At 33.6% G+C, this 19,682-nt stretch overlaps 1 long non-coding RNA gene across 1 annotated transcript in view; it reads left to right on the top strand.

Annotated features, from left to right (window-relative positions):
- LOC144448297 (uncharacterized) overlaps positions 1-568 on the top strand; it is a 66,230-nt gene extending 65,662 nt beyond the window's left edge. The window contains exon 3 of the long non-coding RNA XR_013482089.1: positions 243-568. This is a non-coding gene — a long non-coding RNA (uncharacterized LOC144448297). The remainder of the gene's footprint in view (positions 1-242) is intronic.
- The last annotated feature ends 19,114 nt before the right edge of the window (positions 569-19,682 follow it).

Raw genomic sequence — 19,682 nt, 5'->3', positions numbered from 1 at the left:
TATGTTGGTAAGATGTAAATAATGTTTGGATTTCAACATTGAAAAGTAAGAAAGTTGAGAATTGGTAGAATATATAGGGTAAGTTTTTGTCGATGGGAATTGGAGAGGATCAAGATTGCCATGGAAAGTTATAAACCTGGAATTAATACCAGGAAAGGGAATTGCAGTGTTACTGGTTATATCATGTCAAGTTAGGTCATAGGTCAAGTCAGGTTAGGTCAGGTTATATCATGTCAAGTTAGGTCAAAGTCATATCAGTTAGACAAGGTCAAGTTATATGTCAAGGTAGGTCGGGTCAGGTCATGTTATACATCAAATTAGGTCATGTCAGACCATTTATTAGGCAAGAGCAACAAATAAAACTGACCAGAAGTATAGCCATTTCTATAAAAGTTTGTGAATACTTCCAACACACTAATAATGTGTTTACTAGATCAAGAATGAAGTTTGGCTAGAAGTACACAGAGGTCAGGTCAGGTGGGGTGATCAAATGAACTAACCTCATATTGAGGAAACTATTGGACTGGTATTTTGTTTCATTCTAACTATTAGGGCTCTAAAGCTCTAAAGCCCTCTAGTGGTGAAAATGGGACAGGGAATCAGGGTAGAAAAACATGACCACATATAATTGTGAAACTAAAGACAATAATTTGTACTTTTTTTAGGCTGGTTTAACTACAGAACTTTTATATCAAATACTGTCCATACCAAATATAGAGCAAAAAAAGACTTCATACTTGATCTAAATGAAACGAGAAAATTGAGCAAAGTCACCATCAGTTCTAACTCCCACCAATAACAAACTTGCTAGGTCCTGTAAATACCCAGTTCACTTTCCTGTCAAAAAGTTAAAAAGTAATGTTTTTTGGAATAAATCCATAATTTTTATCACATTTGTTAATTTTAATCCAGATTTTGTGACTTTCAGTCAAAAATTATCAAGATTTGATATAAAAATTTGCAAACGAACAAGAATTTCTGTCATTGAAAGTTTTGGCGGGAAAGTGTTAGAGACAGAAACCTATAGTTACAGAAACTTGCTGTTTGTTTCTTGCGAAATCATGCAGAACAAATTCACCTTGTCTACATTAATTTTGAGAAAAATCCTAAAATTAGTCAAAATTTGTGCTATATAAATCATAATATTGAACAAATAAATTTTCTTAGTAAGATTTTCATTTATTGTTGCCTAGCAACTTGAAATCAACACACACAGATGTGACTTTTGTGAGATCTGACATAGATGATAACAGACAGCAAGTTTGTGTATATTCATTTAGTAATCTCTGGTTTTAATGACTTTTACAGTGAAATCCTGTGAACTGTTTGTAATATGCCATTGTTTTTACAGTCCATCTCATTAATACTTATTAACTGTTATTTCTCTTGGTGTTATTTTTACAATAAATATGATAGACTTTCACATAGGACTTTGTCTCTTGTCTTTTTATTCATGTATAATTATGATTGACACCTGACAGGTTTCTATTTTTACCCTGTAGACAAAATGAAGGGCTTCATGACACAAGCAATGTCATTGTCCAATCATAATCTCTCAAGTTGCACTAGCTGTAACTGAAATATTTCTCATCAACCTGTATGTGTTTACCAGGGTCAGGTATAATTTTAAAAATACATTTCCTCTCAGAACATGGTTAGTTTACATTTATAGCCGTATGCATGACACTAAGCAATGTCTACACTCATTGAATGCAACATGTTCAGAAAGGTTGGTTAGGTTATGACGTCACTTCCGGTTTGAACTGCCTTTGTACGACCACTTCAAAACGCCACTGTGCTTAAAATAGTGGCTAAAAGTGAACAAAAGTGTCGGAAATTTTGGCCTAATTTTTTATTACAGACCCATGTTTTACAAGACGAGGATCAGTTCATACCGTCGGGGCTACACAAAAACAAAGGCATCTGATGTGATAATGTTGAGGGCGCACAACAAAAGCAATGACTACAACCAACTCGCGTGCCCATGTACAGCATGACAGAGATATTAATTTCTCAATTACTATAAAAGAAATTTCATGTCTACATATTGTAACACCAAAACAACTTCAAGAAAAACTTATAAATAAATATTCACTTATTCCTCGGAAACTTACGAAATGGAATCTCTTCCCACTGTCATTGCAACAATCAAAGTCGATAGACAGTTTCAAATCTGCCCTCTCCAGAATTGATATCATCCATCTCATAGATCGTGCTCACCTGTATGTATGTATGTATGTATGTATGTATGTATGTATGTATGTATGTGTGTGTGTGTGTGTGTGTGTGTGTGTGTGTGTGTGTGTGTGTGTGTGTATGTATGTATGTATGTATGTATGTATGTATGTATGTATGTATGTATGTATGTAGTATGTATGTATGTATGTATGTATGTATGTATGTATGTATGTATATATCCGTCGCTATTTACGGCCATCACGTTCTACTAGGGAAAGTGTGCCTGGTTCCTTCCTCATATCAATCATTACCAAGAAAAACTGTTATATGAATTAAATATTCACTTATTCTTCGTACAATTCCGACTTGGAATCTTCGTACAATTCCGACTTGGAATCATTTACTACTGTCCATTCAACAATCAAAGTCAATAGACAGTTTCAAATCTGCCCTCTCCAGCACTGATATCACTGCAGATCTCATAGATCGTGCTCACCTGAACACACAGGTGGGATCTAAAGGACGCCGCCAGCGTTATGCCTGTGTGATGATAATCGTTGTTAGATGTTTATAGACAGACAGACAGACAGACAGACACACACACACACACTCACACACACACACACACACACTCTCTCTCTCTCTCTCTCTCTCTCTCTCTCTCTCTCTCTCTCTCTCTCTCTCTCTCTCTCTCTCTCTCTCAAACTGTGCATTCATTCAAACAGGTTCCTCGTTGATACCATATACATGTTATCACGTCGTAATATATTAAATCTACCATACTGTGCATCTATTCAAACTAACACAAATAAGATAATAGTATAGTAAATGTATGACAACATCTGAAATGGTATATAAAATTGTTTTAATATTATAATTTTGATAATTCTTATCAACACTAAAACTTTAAAAAGTAAAACAAAATTAACAATCGATAAATACATTATAAAACAAAATACATTTTAGTTATTGTCAGAATTACAAATGAAAATACAATTTAATGTGACCACTCGTTTTGTGGTTGGCAAGAAATTCAAATACAAAGACGATATGACGTTATCAAAAATGTCAAAGATAATAACATCCACTTTAAATCATTAGCCAGACCCAGGCAAAGTCGTCAAGTTTTATTACAAGGGTTTAAATATTTTACTTGTAAAAAGTGGAATTCAAAGTTTAAAATAACCCAAATAACTGTACACAAAAATGTGGGAATATGTTGAACTTCTTACAAAAAACCCAATGACTTTTTGAGCTCTCTGAAAGTTCAAAGTTACACTGCTTCTTGATAATTTTAAGTAGATAATTACATATAATTTTGATAAATAATAATTTTACACAACTTTCAGAACATTAAACTTACAAAGTTAGGATTTTTCTGAATTTTATACATGTACATTCCGTGTCTGTATACTTTAAATCAGTAACGAATTCAAAATTCACATTCCAATAATCAGTGTAATAAAAGGCTGCACGGTACTTCTACTGTACAAATCACGATTGCGACAAGCGCCTGATACTTAGTAACTGAAAGTGTTATAGCGCCCTCTCGTGACTACATCAAACGGCAGCTCATTTGCAAAATGGAATCCGTTGAGTGATGAACGCACTCAGTGTTTCCAAGTTTTATCATCAAATAACAGCCGTCCAGTGACATCCAAATGAAATCAACTTTACACAACATAATCAACTAACATCAAAGAATGTACAGGTAAGGTTTTATAATTATTCTGCACACACAAGTAGTTTTACGGCCAATGTGAAATTCTCAGATGGAAATAGCATATGTTGAAGTCCGGACGTCATGACCGGTTTACATGTGTTACTTCAAAAATACTCAAATTGTGTCACAAAATATTCTTGGATTTATCCAAAAATGTTTTAGTGTACATCAGTAAATGTAGCGACACCTGTGTAGTGTCATTTCCAGTCATAATTTTTATCAGAAAGTGTGAAAATAAAGAAATACTTGATCAGTCTAATGGTAATGGCTGTCGTATCGTAACGACGCGGTAAATACAAATTGTGACGTCACAACTTTCAACATATGAAAAATCCAATATTCCTCTACTTCTGCACCAAAACATTCTCCAAAATGTTTACAAATATCATAAGAAACATCACAAAAAATAGCGACGCACATGTAGAGTGTTTTTTATTCACAAAATATGCAAACTAGAGAATATTTTTGTGCAGACAATGTTGTTTACAAGATTAAAGTGTTGTTGACCTCACATCTCTTTATTATCCTATATTCAATAAAATTCTCTGAGAATTTCACTAAAAATAATAAAATAATTTTTTTTCTTGTAAAATGTACACCGTAGTGTAAAGTAGATTTCTTTATTTGGTGTAAACTCTGACATGGTTGAAGTCTGGGGCTGAAACTATAATCTTAGGCTGTCCATACTTACTAACAGCAATGAAATCACAGTATCGGTAATATCTAAATCTTTCAACTACTTCTCCATTCTTTGTAAATTTCACAATCCACCCCCAACCTGACTCCCTAGGGTACTGAGTATTATAAACATTGTCCCATAAATCTACACTTAGCCCATAGGGATACCTCACATCACTACACATTGTGAACAGATATTGTAATTGTTTACCAAACACTTTGATGCTACCATCCTCACCCCTTCTGCCCCAGTCAGAGACAATAACATTGTTATCACTATTGACCACAACAAACTTAGGGTTATAGAGTAGACTTGGCTGGACATGACCTCCAACCTCTGCTACACTTTCACCATTCATGTCATACTTGACCACTCTGTGACCTTTCTCATCGGTGACAACAAATCCTTCATCCAGTAAAGCAATTGCTCTTGGTTTAATGTCATCATTTTGACAAAATGTTTTAGTAGTTTTAGAAGATTTGTCAAACATGACGACTTGGTCATTACCAGAATCTGTCATGAAATAATTATTACTTGTTGTCACGGCAACATCATAAGGTTTGAATTTATTAGGAAAGTGACCATCAAATCTAATCTCAGAGTCAACTTCATAAGTTGATTTCAAGGTGAGTACACTATTGTTGCCTTCGTCTGCCATGACCACTTGACCAAGGTGAGTTGTGGTCACTCCTCGCACTTGTTTGAACTTTACTGGACCACTTTCACCATCAAATTCCATGGTTACTTTCCACTGACCTGTAATGTAAATAAAGGTCAAAGGTCAAACATCAGACTACACATTCAATACAACTGGCAAATTAGAATATTCTTCCTTGAAATTGCAATAAATTGTATTTATTTTTTTTAAGGGTGGGAAATTTAGTTCTGATATGATATGGTGTATGACATGTTTTTTGAAGTCAAATATTGCATTTCCATGGCAACCATCCACGGAAAATAAACATTTAATGTTCATAAAAATTAAGTTTGTAATATTATTATAGACAACTTTTTAAATTTCATGGATGTTTTGTGTATTTATGCAACTTCTTAACAAAAACTGCAGAATTCAATTCATAAGATGAAGATATGGTAACCATAGCAACAATATTTACAAGTTCTGTTCCAAAATTATGTTTTCTTTATAGTTTTTGTTCTAAGTGAGATAGAACTTTCAAACTTAAATTTTCTTAACAAGTAGTGATTACATAGAATTCATGAAAATATTATGTTCAAAACAATTCATTGGTTACCATGGTAACCTTTTTTTTTTTATTTCTTCACTCTTGACATCCCACATGTACATTATGGTGTGGGAAACATTTTCAAAGTATTACTTTCTCTGGTCATGGTAACAAATGGAGAGTTTGTTAAATGCAAGTTTAGGTAAAATTATGTGGTTTCTATGGTAACCAATTGTGTAGAAATCCATTTTTATCATTTTATTGCCAGTTTAATTGCATATTAATTGAATGTTACATATATATTACATAAAAATAAACATGCACGAAAAAGTGATGTCTGACATTAAATTACAGTGAGCAATTTTTAAAAAATATTTAATATGAATTTGAAAATATATGACATAATCATGCAATATACACAACTATAGTATTAAACCAAAGTTGGTGTGGATATCAAGTCATTTACAAAATTAACATCAAAGTCACAGTGGTGTGGATGACAAGTTATTTTTGTCAGTATGTGATGTCAAAGGTCACATAGATGATGTCAAAGGTCACCTCTACTTGTTCATATGAAGATAGGAGATATTCATGTTTATTTTTTTCCCCTCAACCTACTAGAAGGACTTTAGGATTATAAAAATAAATTATGATATATTATATATTTATATTTTATCTAATATTGGTGTTCATTTTATTCTATTTACAGATATTAAGGAGATATTAAAAAAGAAGAATTCCTTCATCCCAGCAATGTGTATGTTATGATTTAGTATAGTGTCAAAAACAAAGAAGTCATTCCTTGGTATTCTTCAATCAAGTCCTATTCTACAACTACTGTGCATACCAATGATGATATCATATCCATCAAAGATGACAACAAAGATTGGATAAAAGACAAGAACTGAAGATGAGTCAAGATGACAATACCATGAACTGTATGAGATCATGATCTGATCATTTACCGTAAGGTAAACAAACCAAACGGCTCTTTTCAGAGCCAATACATCCTCCAAAAAGAGATACCGTTACCATAGCAATACACAACAACACAAACTAGATCACATTATCACCTCTTCTCTTAAAATGTAAAATGTTGCATTACAACAGAAAACCAATTATCCCCTAGCTATACTCTGGGTAACAGTAGAAAATATATACTAAACTTATTATTACCATTTCAACTATTTGTACCAACAAACTTACATCAGGACACTGGACTTTCTAATTGTATGCTCCATAATGTAAACCATATCACAGTTCCTCTATCATCAGTGACCATATATACACTTGTACAGTATTATACAGTAATTATATCTACAAATTTTAGATGTGGATCCGAAAATGCTTTGAAATTCTCTATTGTAAATCTAAACACTGCATACTGGGGATCAATAAATCTCACAAACAGTTTCTTCTAATGACTTTGGCACTTGTAGAGCAACAAAAGGAATTCAAACTTGAAACACTAACACTTTTATACATACCTGTAAATTCAAACTTGAAACACTAACACTTTCTATACATACCTGTAAATTCAAACTTGAAACACTAACACTTTCTATACATACATGTAAATTCAAACTTAAAACACTAACACTTTCTATACATACCTGTAAATTCAAACTTGAAACACTAACACTTTTATACATACCTGTAAATTCAAACTTGAAACACTAACACTTTCTATACATACCTGTAAATTCAAACTTCAAACACTAACACTTTCTATACATACCTGTAAATTCAAACTTGAAACACTAACACTTTCTATACATACCTGTAAATTCAAACTTCAAACACTAACACTTTCTATACATACCTGTAAATTCAAACTTCAAACACTAACACTTTCTATACATACCTGTAAATTCAAACTTGAAACACTAACACTTTCTATACATACCTGTAAATTCAAACTTGAAACACTAACACTTTCTATACATACCTGTAAATGGTATACATTAAAGGGGCACAAGCTGAGTTTGGAATGATTTTGGGGTTAATTTTTTTTGCGTATGAGATGTTATTTATTTTATGCTACTCACTGAAACATGCTAAATCATTGCTTACTATTGGCTGAAATCAAACCTGATATTTAAATATATTATATAAATGATTAAATGACATGTTTTGTTGTGTACCAACAACTCTGAGAAATTCCCTAGTATGATATGAACTTTTCGGTGGGCATCTCCCGTAAAATTCCAAGACATGAATTAGCAGGTTCACAGCTGGTGTAAGTATTTATTTTTATTTTTATTTTGAACTTGATGTGAACTATTATAGCGGCTACAAAACTCATAGACATAGATTATTGATTGAAACTCTCTGAATGGTGGCACCTAAAAAGTTATAATAATCTTTGCTGTGAAATAATTTTCCTATCATTTCCAGGTAAAGGATATATACACAGGTGTAAAAACTTAGTGTTCCTGATGTGTTAGAAATATCATATTTATTCAAATCAGGTAGATAATACTATCACTTTAGTGCACAACGTGAAAATGAATTATACTGTGAAACCAAAAGTAATGTATTATGTTTTTAAATTTTTGATGCAAGTTTTTTCCACAAAAGTTCTCATTTCTCCTTGTGACTAATGAAAACCACATGTAAAAACTGAAAATAATAAAGAATAAATAGGGGAAAACAAAATTAAACTTTGTCATGGATTGAAGGTAACTGCCACAGTATGGCTAAAATGAATTCACCAAATATAAGGACAATAAATAGACAAAGTAAATATTTAATTCTCCTTATCATAGAAATCAGTCATTATATAAAACATGTATTTAAACTTATTGTGCATGTTTTCTAATAACCTATCATTTTTATCAGCATACTAGATAAATTACTGGTGTGTTTGATCATAGACCCCCCTCCCCCCCCCCCTCCAGGGTCTATGGTTTGATGTGGAGCATTAATTGAGCTGTACAGACATTTGTCCACCCATTCATTGAAAACCTCATTTGTCCAGTTTCTAGCAAAAGATTCAACAAATATACCAAGCAGGAGGTAAGTTCTTCAACAATACATTAATAAAATGTTGATGAATGAATGATTGAATGAATGGATGGATCATGAATTTGATGAAGGGTGGAACCGGAAGGGATGTAAGGAAGGTTGAAGCCATGGCATAGATGTGTGTATATGTGTATGTTCACAATGTATGTATGAATGTGTGTGTGTGGATGAATATATTTATGGTTGGTTGAAGGGGGAGTTGTATAAATAGAGGGATATAGTGATGGTGGTATGTGTGTGATGGATAGATGAATGTGTGTGGATGGATGAATTTATGTATGTATTGGATTGATAAATGTATTGTCGGTAGGTTGGAGGGATGCATGTATAGATGTATTGATGAATTTGGGGAGGGGGATGTATGTATGTTATATGTATGTATGTGTGTATGTGCATGTGTGTACGTACGTACGTATGTACGTACGTACGTACGTACGTACGTATGTGTGTGTATGTGTGTATGTATGTATGTATGTATGAATGTATCTGTGTATGTATGTATATTGTGTATGTATATGTATGTATGTATGTGTGTGTATGTATGTATATGTATGTATGTATGTATGTATGTATGTATGTATGTATGTATATGTATGTATGTATGTATGTATGTATGTATGTATGAATTAATGTATCTGTGTGTGTGTGCCGTATGTAATAATATGTATATGTTGTAGGGAGTAAGTGGATGAGATATATGGATGGATGGGTGGATGGAATGATGGATGAAGAGATGATAGATGTATGACTAAGTATAAGAGCCTTGAAATTTTTTTTTCCTGCTTTGTTTTAATGTCAACCTATCAACTTTTTTTATTGTAGTAGTCATCACTCAGAAAATTCAAAGGTTTTTTGGCTTATCCATTTGTTAATCCAATACACTTATGGTAAGTACCTCTACCTTCAAAACTCAGAATAAAAATTACTTTCATTGATAGACTTTTCATTGTGGTGTCATGGTCCATAGCCAATAATGTTTATCTACCATCAGTATTGCATTTTATTAGTACAGTACAATGTATACATCACATATCTACAAGTGTACACATTGTATACATGTATCATATATCTACAAGTGTATACATTGTATGCGTCATATATCTACAAGTGTACCCATTGTATATATCATATATCTACAAGTGTACACATTGTATACGTCATATATCTACAAGTGTACACATTGTATACATCATATATCTACAAGTGTACACATTGTATACATCACATATCTACAAGTGTACACATTGTATACATCATATCTACAAGTGTACACATTGTATACGTCATATATCTACAAGTGTACACATTGTATACATCATATATCTACAAGTGTACACATTGTATACATCATATATCTACAAGTGTACACATTGTATACGTATCTACAAGTGTACACATTGTATACATCATGTATCTCCAAGTGTACACATTGTATACATTATATATCTACAAGTGTACACATTGTATACACCATATATGTACAAGTGTACACATTGTATACACCATATATGTACAAGTGTACACATTGTATACACCATATATGTACAAGTGTACACATTGTACATCATATATCTACAAGTGTACACATTGTATACGCCATATATGTACAAGTGTACACATTGTATACATCATATATTTGTATATCTACAAGTGTACACATTGTATGCATCATATATCTACAAGTGTACACATTATATACATCATATATCATTCTACAAGTGTACACATTGTATTATTATACATAATCTACAAGTGTACACATTGTATACAGCATATATGTACAAGTGTACACATTGTATACACAATATATGTACAAGTGTACACATTGTATACAGCATATATGTACAAGTGTACACATTGTATACACCATATATGTACAAGTGTACACATTGTATACATCATATATTTGTATATCTACAAGTGTACACATTGTATGCATCATATATCTACAAGTGTACACATTATATACATCATATATCATTCTACGAGTGTACACATTGTATTACCGGTATTATACATCATACATCTACAAGTGTACACATTGTTTACATCATATATCTACAAGTGAACACATTGTATACATCATATATCTACAAATGTACACATTGTATACAGCATATATCTACAAGTGTACACATTGTATATATCATTTATCTACAAGTGTACACATTGTATACGTCATATATCTACAAGTGTACACATTGTATACATACATCTACAAGTGCACACATTGTATGCATCATATATCCACAAGTGTACACATTGTATACATCATATATCTACAAGTGTATACATTGTATATATCACATATCTACAAGTGCACACATTGTATCCATCATATTGTATACATCATATATTTGTATATCTACAAGTGTACACATTGTATACATCATATATTTGTATATCTACAAGTATACACATTGTGTACATCATATATCTACAAGTGTACACATTGTATACATCATATATCTACAAGTGTACACATTGTATACATCATATATCTACAAGTGTACACATTGTATACATCATATATCTACAAGTGTTCACATTGTATACGTCATATATCTACAAGTGTACACATTGTATACATCATATATCTACAAGTGTACACATTGTATGCATCATATATCTACAAGTGTACACATTGTATACATCATATATCTACAAATGTTCACATTGTATACATCATATATTTGTATATCTACAAGTGTACACATTGTATACATCATATATCTACAAGTGTCCACATTGTATACATCATATATCTACAAGTGTACACATTGTATGCATCATATATCTACAAGTGTACACATTGTATACATCATATATGTACAAGTATACACATTGTGTACATCATATATCTACAAGTGTACACATTGTGTACATCATATATCTACAAGTGTACACATTGTTTACATCATATATCTACAAGTGTACACATTGTATGCATCATATATCTACAAGTGTACACATTGTATACATCATATATCTACAAGTTTACACATTGTATACATCATATATCTACAAGTGAACACATTGTATGCATCATATATCAACAAGTGTACACATTGTATACATCATATATCTACAAGTGTACACATTGTATACATCATATATCTACAAGTGTACACATTGTATACATCATATATCTACAAGTGTACACATTGTATACATCATATATCTACAAGTGTACACATTGTATACACCATATATCTACAAGTGTACACATTGTATACATCATATATTTGTATATCTACAAGTATACACATTGTGTACATCATATATTTGTATATCTACAAGTATACACATTGTGTACATCATATATCCTCAAGTGTACACATTGTTTACATCATATATCTACAAGTGTACACATTGTATACATCATATATCTACAAGTGTCCACATTGTATACATCATATATTTGTATATCTACAAGTGTCCACATTGTTTACATCATATATCTACAAGTGTATACACATTGTATATATCATATATCTACAAGTATACACATTGTGTACATCATATATCTACAAGTGTACACATTGTTTACATCATATATCTACAAGTGTACACATTGTATACATCATATATCTACAAGTGTTCACATTGTATACATCATATATTTGTATATCTACAAGTGTCCACATTGTTTACATCATATATCTACAAGTGTACACATTGTGTGCATCATATATCTACAAGTGTACACATTGTATGCATCATATATCTACAAGTGTACACATTGTATACATCATATATCTACAAGTGTACACATTGTATACATCATATATCTACAAGTGTACACATTGTATACATCACATATCTACAAGTGTACACATTGTATACATCATATCTACAAGTGTACACATTGTATACATCATATATCTACAAGTGTACACATTGTATACATCATATATCTACAAGTGTACACATTGTATACATCATATATCTACAAGTGTACACATTGTATGCATCATATATCTACAAGTGTACACATTGTATACATCATACATCTACAAGTGTACACATTGTATACATCATATATCTACAAGTGTCCACATTGTATGCATCATATATCTACAAGTGTACACATTGTATACATCATATATCTACAAGTGTCCACATTGTATGCATCATATATCTACAAGTGTACACATTGTATACATCATATATCTACAAGTGTCCACATTGTATACATCATATATCTACAAGTGTACACATTGTATGCATCATATATCTACAAGTGTACACATTGTATACATCATATATCTACAAGTATACACATTGTGTACATCATATATCTACAAGTGTACACATTGTTTACATCATATATCTACAAGTGTCCACATTATATACATCAGATATATACAAGTGTACACATTGTATACATCATATATCTACAAGTATACACATTGTGTACATCATATATCTACAAGTGTACACATTGTATACATCATATATCTACAAGTGTACACATTGTATACATCATATATCTACAAGTGTACACATTGTATACATCATATATCTACGAGTGTACACATTGTCTATATCAACTAAAACAACGTGGTTCAACTGTGCATTACAAACCTATGTTTATTTTACAACAAATAAGGATAGCTTATGGCATATACATATATTTCCTAACAAAAGTTGTCAAACATAAAATAGTGTTACATGTCATGTACTGATGAATCATCTACCAACATGACCTAACCCCCCCCCCCCCCCACACACACACACACACTAGTAAGCTTCTACAACATTCATATAATTCTTGGATTGTTTTGTTTGTTCAGAAGGCCAGGTGATTACAAAATAACAACTTTATTATGCAGGCAGGAGGTTGTTATTATTCTAAGAGGCTCAAGTGAAGGTTATACTTAGTATTTTTCACACTGTCTCTAATTCTGCCATACTGTCTCTGCACATGTTTATATTGTCATGCACAGAACAATGCTACCCTAAACCTGTATGGTTGTAACACACTGTCTATCACGTACACATAAGTCATTTGATATCCCAAAATGGTATGGTTGTAACACACTGTCTACTAGATCCTATCACGTACACATAAGTCATTGGATATCCCAAAATGGTATGGTTGTAACACACTGTCTCTACTAGATCCTAGCTACTCACGTACACATAAGTCATTGGATATCCCAAAATGGTATGGTTGTAACACACTGTCTCTACTAGATCCTATCACATACACATAAGTCATTGGATATCCTAAAATGGTATGGTTGTAACACACTGTCTCTACTAGATCCTATCACATACACATAAGTCATTGGATATCTCTAAACCTGTATGGTTGTTGTCAAGATAACCGAGTGGGTTTTGTGGCGTAATTGCAGTCTAGAGGGTGGGGAACCAACCGTTTCTAAGGAAAAGAATGCACGCATACACACGGGGTCACAGGTTTCACTTAAAGAACTTTGTTATGTTAACGCAAGTCAAAAAATAATGTACAACACTCAGTAAGACTAAAGAATTAAATAAGTTCTAGTACATTGCATGTAACATGAGTTAAAGGTTAAGTTAAAGGTTGGTGGTGGCAACTTAATTAAAGTCACAACTAAGAGTTCAGGTTGTCTCCCGACACGTGCACGTCCGCGTTGTTCGCGTGAATTACTTACAAGTTCGGTGCTATCGAATTACTTTCGTCGAGCGAATCCGACGCAGTCACACACTGTTGTTTGGGTTGCCGTTAGCGTTTCAGCATGCCAGCCCGTAGCAGGATTCCAAGAAGTTGTACGGTGCACAGTTAGTGTACAATTTCAGGGTCCATACAGCAACATGAACAACAACCAGCAAGGCTCCAACCATGATGATGTTCGGTCGTCAGCCGTCGAAGCAGAAGTGATCCGTTCTCCGAGGACGGGTTCTCAGACCTTTGTATAGTGCCCTATCTACCACCAACCACCTGTACTCTAATATGCTAATAGCCACCAACCATCCTATCAAATCTACATAAACGGGATATCGACCGACTAAGGGTCAGTGTAGTATACTTTACAAAATTCACCTTGTGACAGTTGTAACACACTCTCTACGAGATCCTATCACGTACATATTAGTCATTGGATATCCCAAAATGGTATGGTTGTAACACACTCTCTCTACTAGATCCTATCACATACACATAAGTCATTGGATATCCCAAAATGGTATGGTTGTAACACTGACATGTCTCTACTAGATCCTATCACGTACACATAAGTCATTGGATATCACAAAATGGTATGGTTGTAACACACTGTCTCTACTAGATCCTATCACATACACATTAAGTCATTGGATATCCCAAAATGGTATGGTTGTAACACACTGTCTCTACTAGATCCTATCACGTACACATAAGTCATTGGATATCCTAAAATGGTATGGTTGTAACACACTGTCTCTACTAGATCCTATCACGTACACATAAGTCATTGGATATCCCAAAATGGTATCATGGTTGTAACACGTACACTGTCTCTACTAGATCATATCACGTACACATAAGTCATTGGATATCCCAAAATGGTATGGTTGTAACACGACACTGTCTCTACTAAATCCTATCACGTACACATAAGTCATTGGATATCCCAAAATGGTATGGTTGTAACACTGTCTGTGTATTAGATCCTATCACATACACATAAGTCATTGGATATCCCAAAATGGTATGGTTGTAACACACTGTCTCTACTAGATCATATCACGTACACATAAGTCGATCATTGGATATCTCAAAATGGTATGGTTGTAACACACTGTCTCTACTAGATCCTATCACATACACATAAGTCATTGGATATCCCAAAATGGTATGGTTGTAACACACTGTCTCTACTAGATCCTATCATGTACACATAAGTCATTGGATATCCTAAAATGGTATGGTTGTAACACACTGTCTCTACTAGATCCTATCACATACACATAAGTCATTGGATATCCCAAAATGGTATGGTTGTAACACACTGTCTCTACTAGATCCTATCATGTACACATAAGTCATTGGATATCCCAAAATGGTATGGTTGTAACACACTGTCTCTACTAGATCCTATCATGTACACATAAGTCATTGGATATCCCAAAATGGTATGGTTGTAACACACTGTCTCTACTAGATCCTATCATGTACACATAAGTCATTGGATATCCTAAAATGGTATGGTTGTAACACACTGTCTCTACTAGATCCTATCACGTACACATAAGTCATTGGATATCCTAAAATGGTATGGTTGTAACACACTGTCTCTACTAGATCCTATCACATACACATAAGTCATTGGATATCCCAAAATGGTATGGTTGTAACACTGGCCTTGTATGCACAGTATCTACATCATGTAGAGCACACAATGTTGATATGGAATGGTGTATAGTTGGACCTATAGTAGCACACTATATATGAATGATAAGCTATGCTTACCACTAACCTTTCACTTTGTCCATCTCCATTTCAAGTTTGCCAATTTCCTTCTGCTTAGCAATATTCTTCTCTTCCAGATCCTCAACTTCTTTCTTTAGATCAGCAACTTCTTTCTTGAGTTGCTGGTTTTCATCTGCAAGAGCTTTATCCCCACCTTTCCCAACTGATTCTTTTATTTCAGAATTTTCTTTGCTTAATTGTAGGATTTTATCCAGCAGAACTTTCTCCCTCTTTTCATTTTCCTCTAGATTCTTTTTCAGTATTTCTATCTCTATATCTTTCTCTTTCAGGGTTGCTTGCAGGATTGCAACATCTACCTCTAATTCTGAATTTTCTTTCAAAGCTTTACTGAGAAACAGAATTCTAGCTTCACATTCTAGTATCTTTTTTTGTAAAGAGTTAACGATAGTTTTAAGTTTATAAGTTTCTAATCGAAGTGTGTTGTTTTCTTTAGTTATCTCAACTTCCTTCTGGCTGCCTTCTTCATCACTGTCAACCACTACAGATGATGTTGTCATGGCAATGTCACCTGTAAAACAACAGACATGTTCTGTTAGACTTGCATGACTGTAGTTTGTTCAATCTTGCTTAAAACACGGTGACAGTTTAATTGTGTAAAGTGTTTCCGAGAACGAATCGACACCTGTTTTTCAAATTTATTGGTAAGTAACATAAAATGCCAATCTTAATCCTTGCTAGAGCTCTGCCCATTGCTTGACAAGATTTAGTATTTTTGTATGACATATTTTGAATCCATAGGAATACCTCAATACGGAACAACTAACTCCTCCCCTTTATAGTTATATATAGTACCCCTTTAAATACACAATCTACCCTTTGTATGATGTTTTATTATAACTTGGTTTATTATCGTATTATTCATTGATCAGAAGACAATTTGCTGTCATGGTGAAGTAATTACAAAGTCTACGTACCTTTCTCCATCAATTCTTTCTTACACTGTTCATATTCCTCAATGTCCAGTGTAGTCTGTATGGAGAAATACAAAGCCCCGATTTCATCCAGAGATGTTTCTGTGATGGTCACAGCTGATATCAAACGATTGAGATTCAGGGCTTCATACTCCTTCCATAGACATTCCAGGGCATCTAAAGTTTCACAGGCTATGGAATATTTGACACTGTGACCTTCGATAGCATCTACCTGAAGACCTTGGTGAATGTTGTTGATATGCTGAGGGGCATCCTCCAGAACTTCCTGGCTTTTGAAATATGCATTTTCTACATCTTTAATAGATATATCTTTCTTTGGGATGCCACCAACTGCATTCACATGTAGATGTATGTGCCCTATGTGAAAGAAATATAGTAAATCTGTTATGATACAGTCAAGGATTGTGGCTAACTATACATAAAAAATATATAATAAGTCTTGCTTTCTTTATACTAGATTCCCTAATAATACCATATTTTTATCTTCTGTAAGACCAGATGAGAGTCAATGTATAGTGTATATCCACACACGCATGTCTGTGTGTCTTGGTGTAAGTTGTCTCTGTGTCACTGTGTGTCTGTATATGTATACATAACTCAAAGACCACTGTACTGGGTTTAATGTAACAAAACACCTTTGTTACATTTAAAACAAGAGATGATTATAGTTGCAGTTTCGCTGCCAGACTCATGACTATCATCCCTAATCTTTTTACGTATGCCGGAGTGGCTTTGCTACTATAAGAGAGGGACTAATTGTCCTGAGAAGAGAGGGACTTGTCCCGACAAGTCCCTCTCTTCTCGCTGCAAAGCCACTCGGCATACATGAAAAGATTAGGGACGATAGTCATGAGTCTGACAGCAAGACTGTGATTGCATTATACATTGTAGTTTCAATTTGAAATGATATTTAAAAATATCAATACAGTGAATCATTCGATAAATTGATAAATTGAATTGATAAATTGAAGTATTAAATAGTACCGGTATAAATGAAATGGGAATTGACAGTTTTGAATTTGTACCTGGAGTATAACAATTGCAAGCTCCTTGATCAGTGATAACTTCCTGATCAACAGTGGTGGCTGTATCACTGGTGACTTCATCGTCATTGGTAGTTGTTGGATCAATTGTGGTGGCTGTATCACTGGTGGTTTTTTGGTCATTGGTAGTTGTTGGATCAGCTGTGGTGGTTGTATCACTGGTGGTTTCTTGGTCATTGGTAGCTGCTGAATTAGCAGTGGTGGCTGTATCACTGGTGGTTTCTCGGTCATTGGTAGTTGTTGGATCAGCAGTGGTGGATGTATCACTGGTGGTTTCTTGGTCATTGGTAGCTTCTGAATCAGTGGTGTCTTGTGGACTACTAGTAGCTTCAGGATCACTAGTGGCTTCTTCGACACAGGCTCCCTCTTGGTATCCTGGTGCATCCGACTTCTCTTCTATACAGGAACAAAGAAAAAAGAGTTAAATTCAATAATTCAATATAATTTAGTCATTAGGGTATTTTATCTACTACGTATACCCATAAAATAAAAGAACTACACCCAGTCTAATGAATTACAATAAAGTATGTCATGTATTTCAAAGGTAAATAATACAAAATATGCTACAAAAGAAGAATGAACAGGAACCGATGTGACCATTAATTTGAATTCAAATGAACTTCACATTGGATTACGAATATATGGAATCGTGGAAATATGAAAGAGACATTGAAATGAACTATAGTTTATCAAAAGTAACATTTTAAATTATTCCAGTGAAGAAAACTAAAACAAATAGGAAATGTAGGTAGTATAATTGCAGTATTTGTCAAATACACCTAAATTTTATCGGTCTAAAAGTCACATTTTCACCCGATTTGGAGAAGTTTGAATTTCGGAAGGGGGGCTCCAATGGCGATTTGGACTGGGATGTGCCACCAAGTGAGTCGCTACTAGATTGTGGTAATTCCGGCATAAGTAATGATCTCAACCACTGTATATAAAACCGACCCATTGCTGGAAAATCGTTTAATCATGGATTACATACAGGTAGATTTACTGAATCATTGCGGCACTTTCTTGTTTAAAATTTCCTCCGAGTCAAAAGTGAAAAGTATAGCAGGGGATATACGTTTATATATTTATCTCATCTTACCTGAATTATCTAAGTTTTTCAGGTTCTAATGCCTCTGTGCAACATACAGATCACGTTTCACTTTATCAATAAATAACGTACTACTCAACCACCCACCTTTCGCTACCGACTTATACCTAATTACCTAACTATGTATGCACCTACCTATCTACCTACCTACCTACCTATGTACTTACTTACTTGCCTACCTACCTACCCATCTACCTACCTACCTACTTAGTACCTATCACCTGCCCAACTCCATACCCACCTACCTATTTAGTACCTATCACCTACCTACCTAACTATGTTTATTACTGATAAATTACGGTCCAGCGGTTTTTGAGTTTAAGTCACACACACACACACACACACACACACA

This window comes from Glandiceps talaboti, chromosome 17 (assembly GCF_964340395.1).
Source record: "Glandiceps talaboti chromosome 17, keGlaTala1.1, whole genome shotgun sequence".
Classification (NCBI taxonomy): Eukaryota; Metazoa; Hemichordata; class Enteropneusta; family Spengelidae; genus Glandiceps; species Glandiceps talaboti.
The sequence above is the reverse complement of the archived record's forward strand: the minus strand, read 5'-3'. Positions and strand labels throughout refer to the sequence as shown.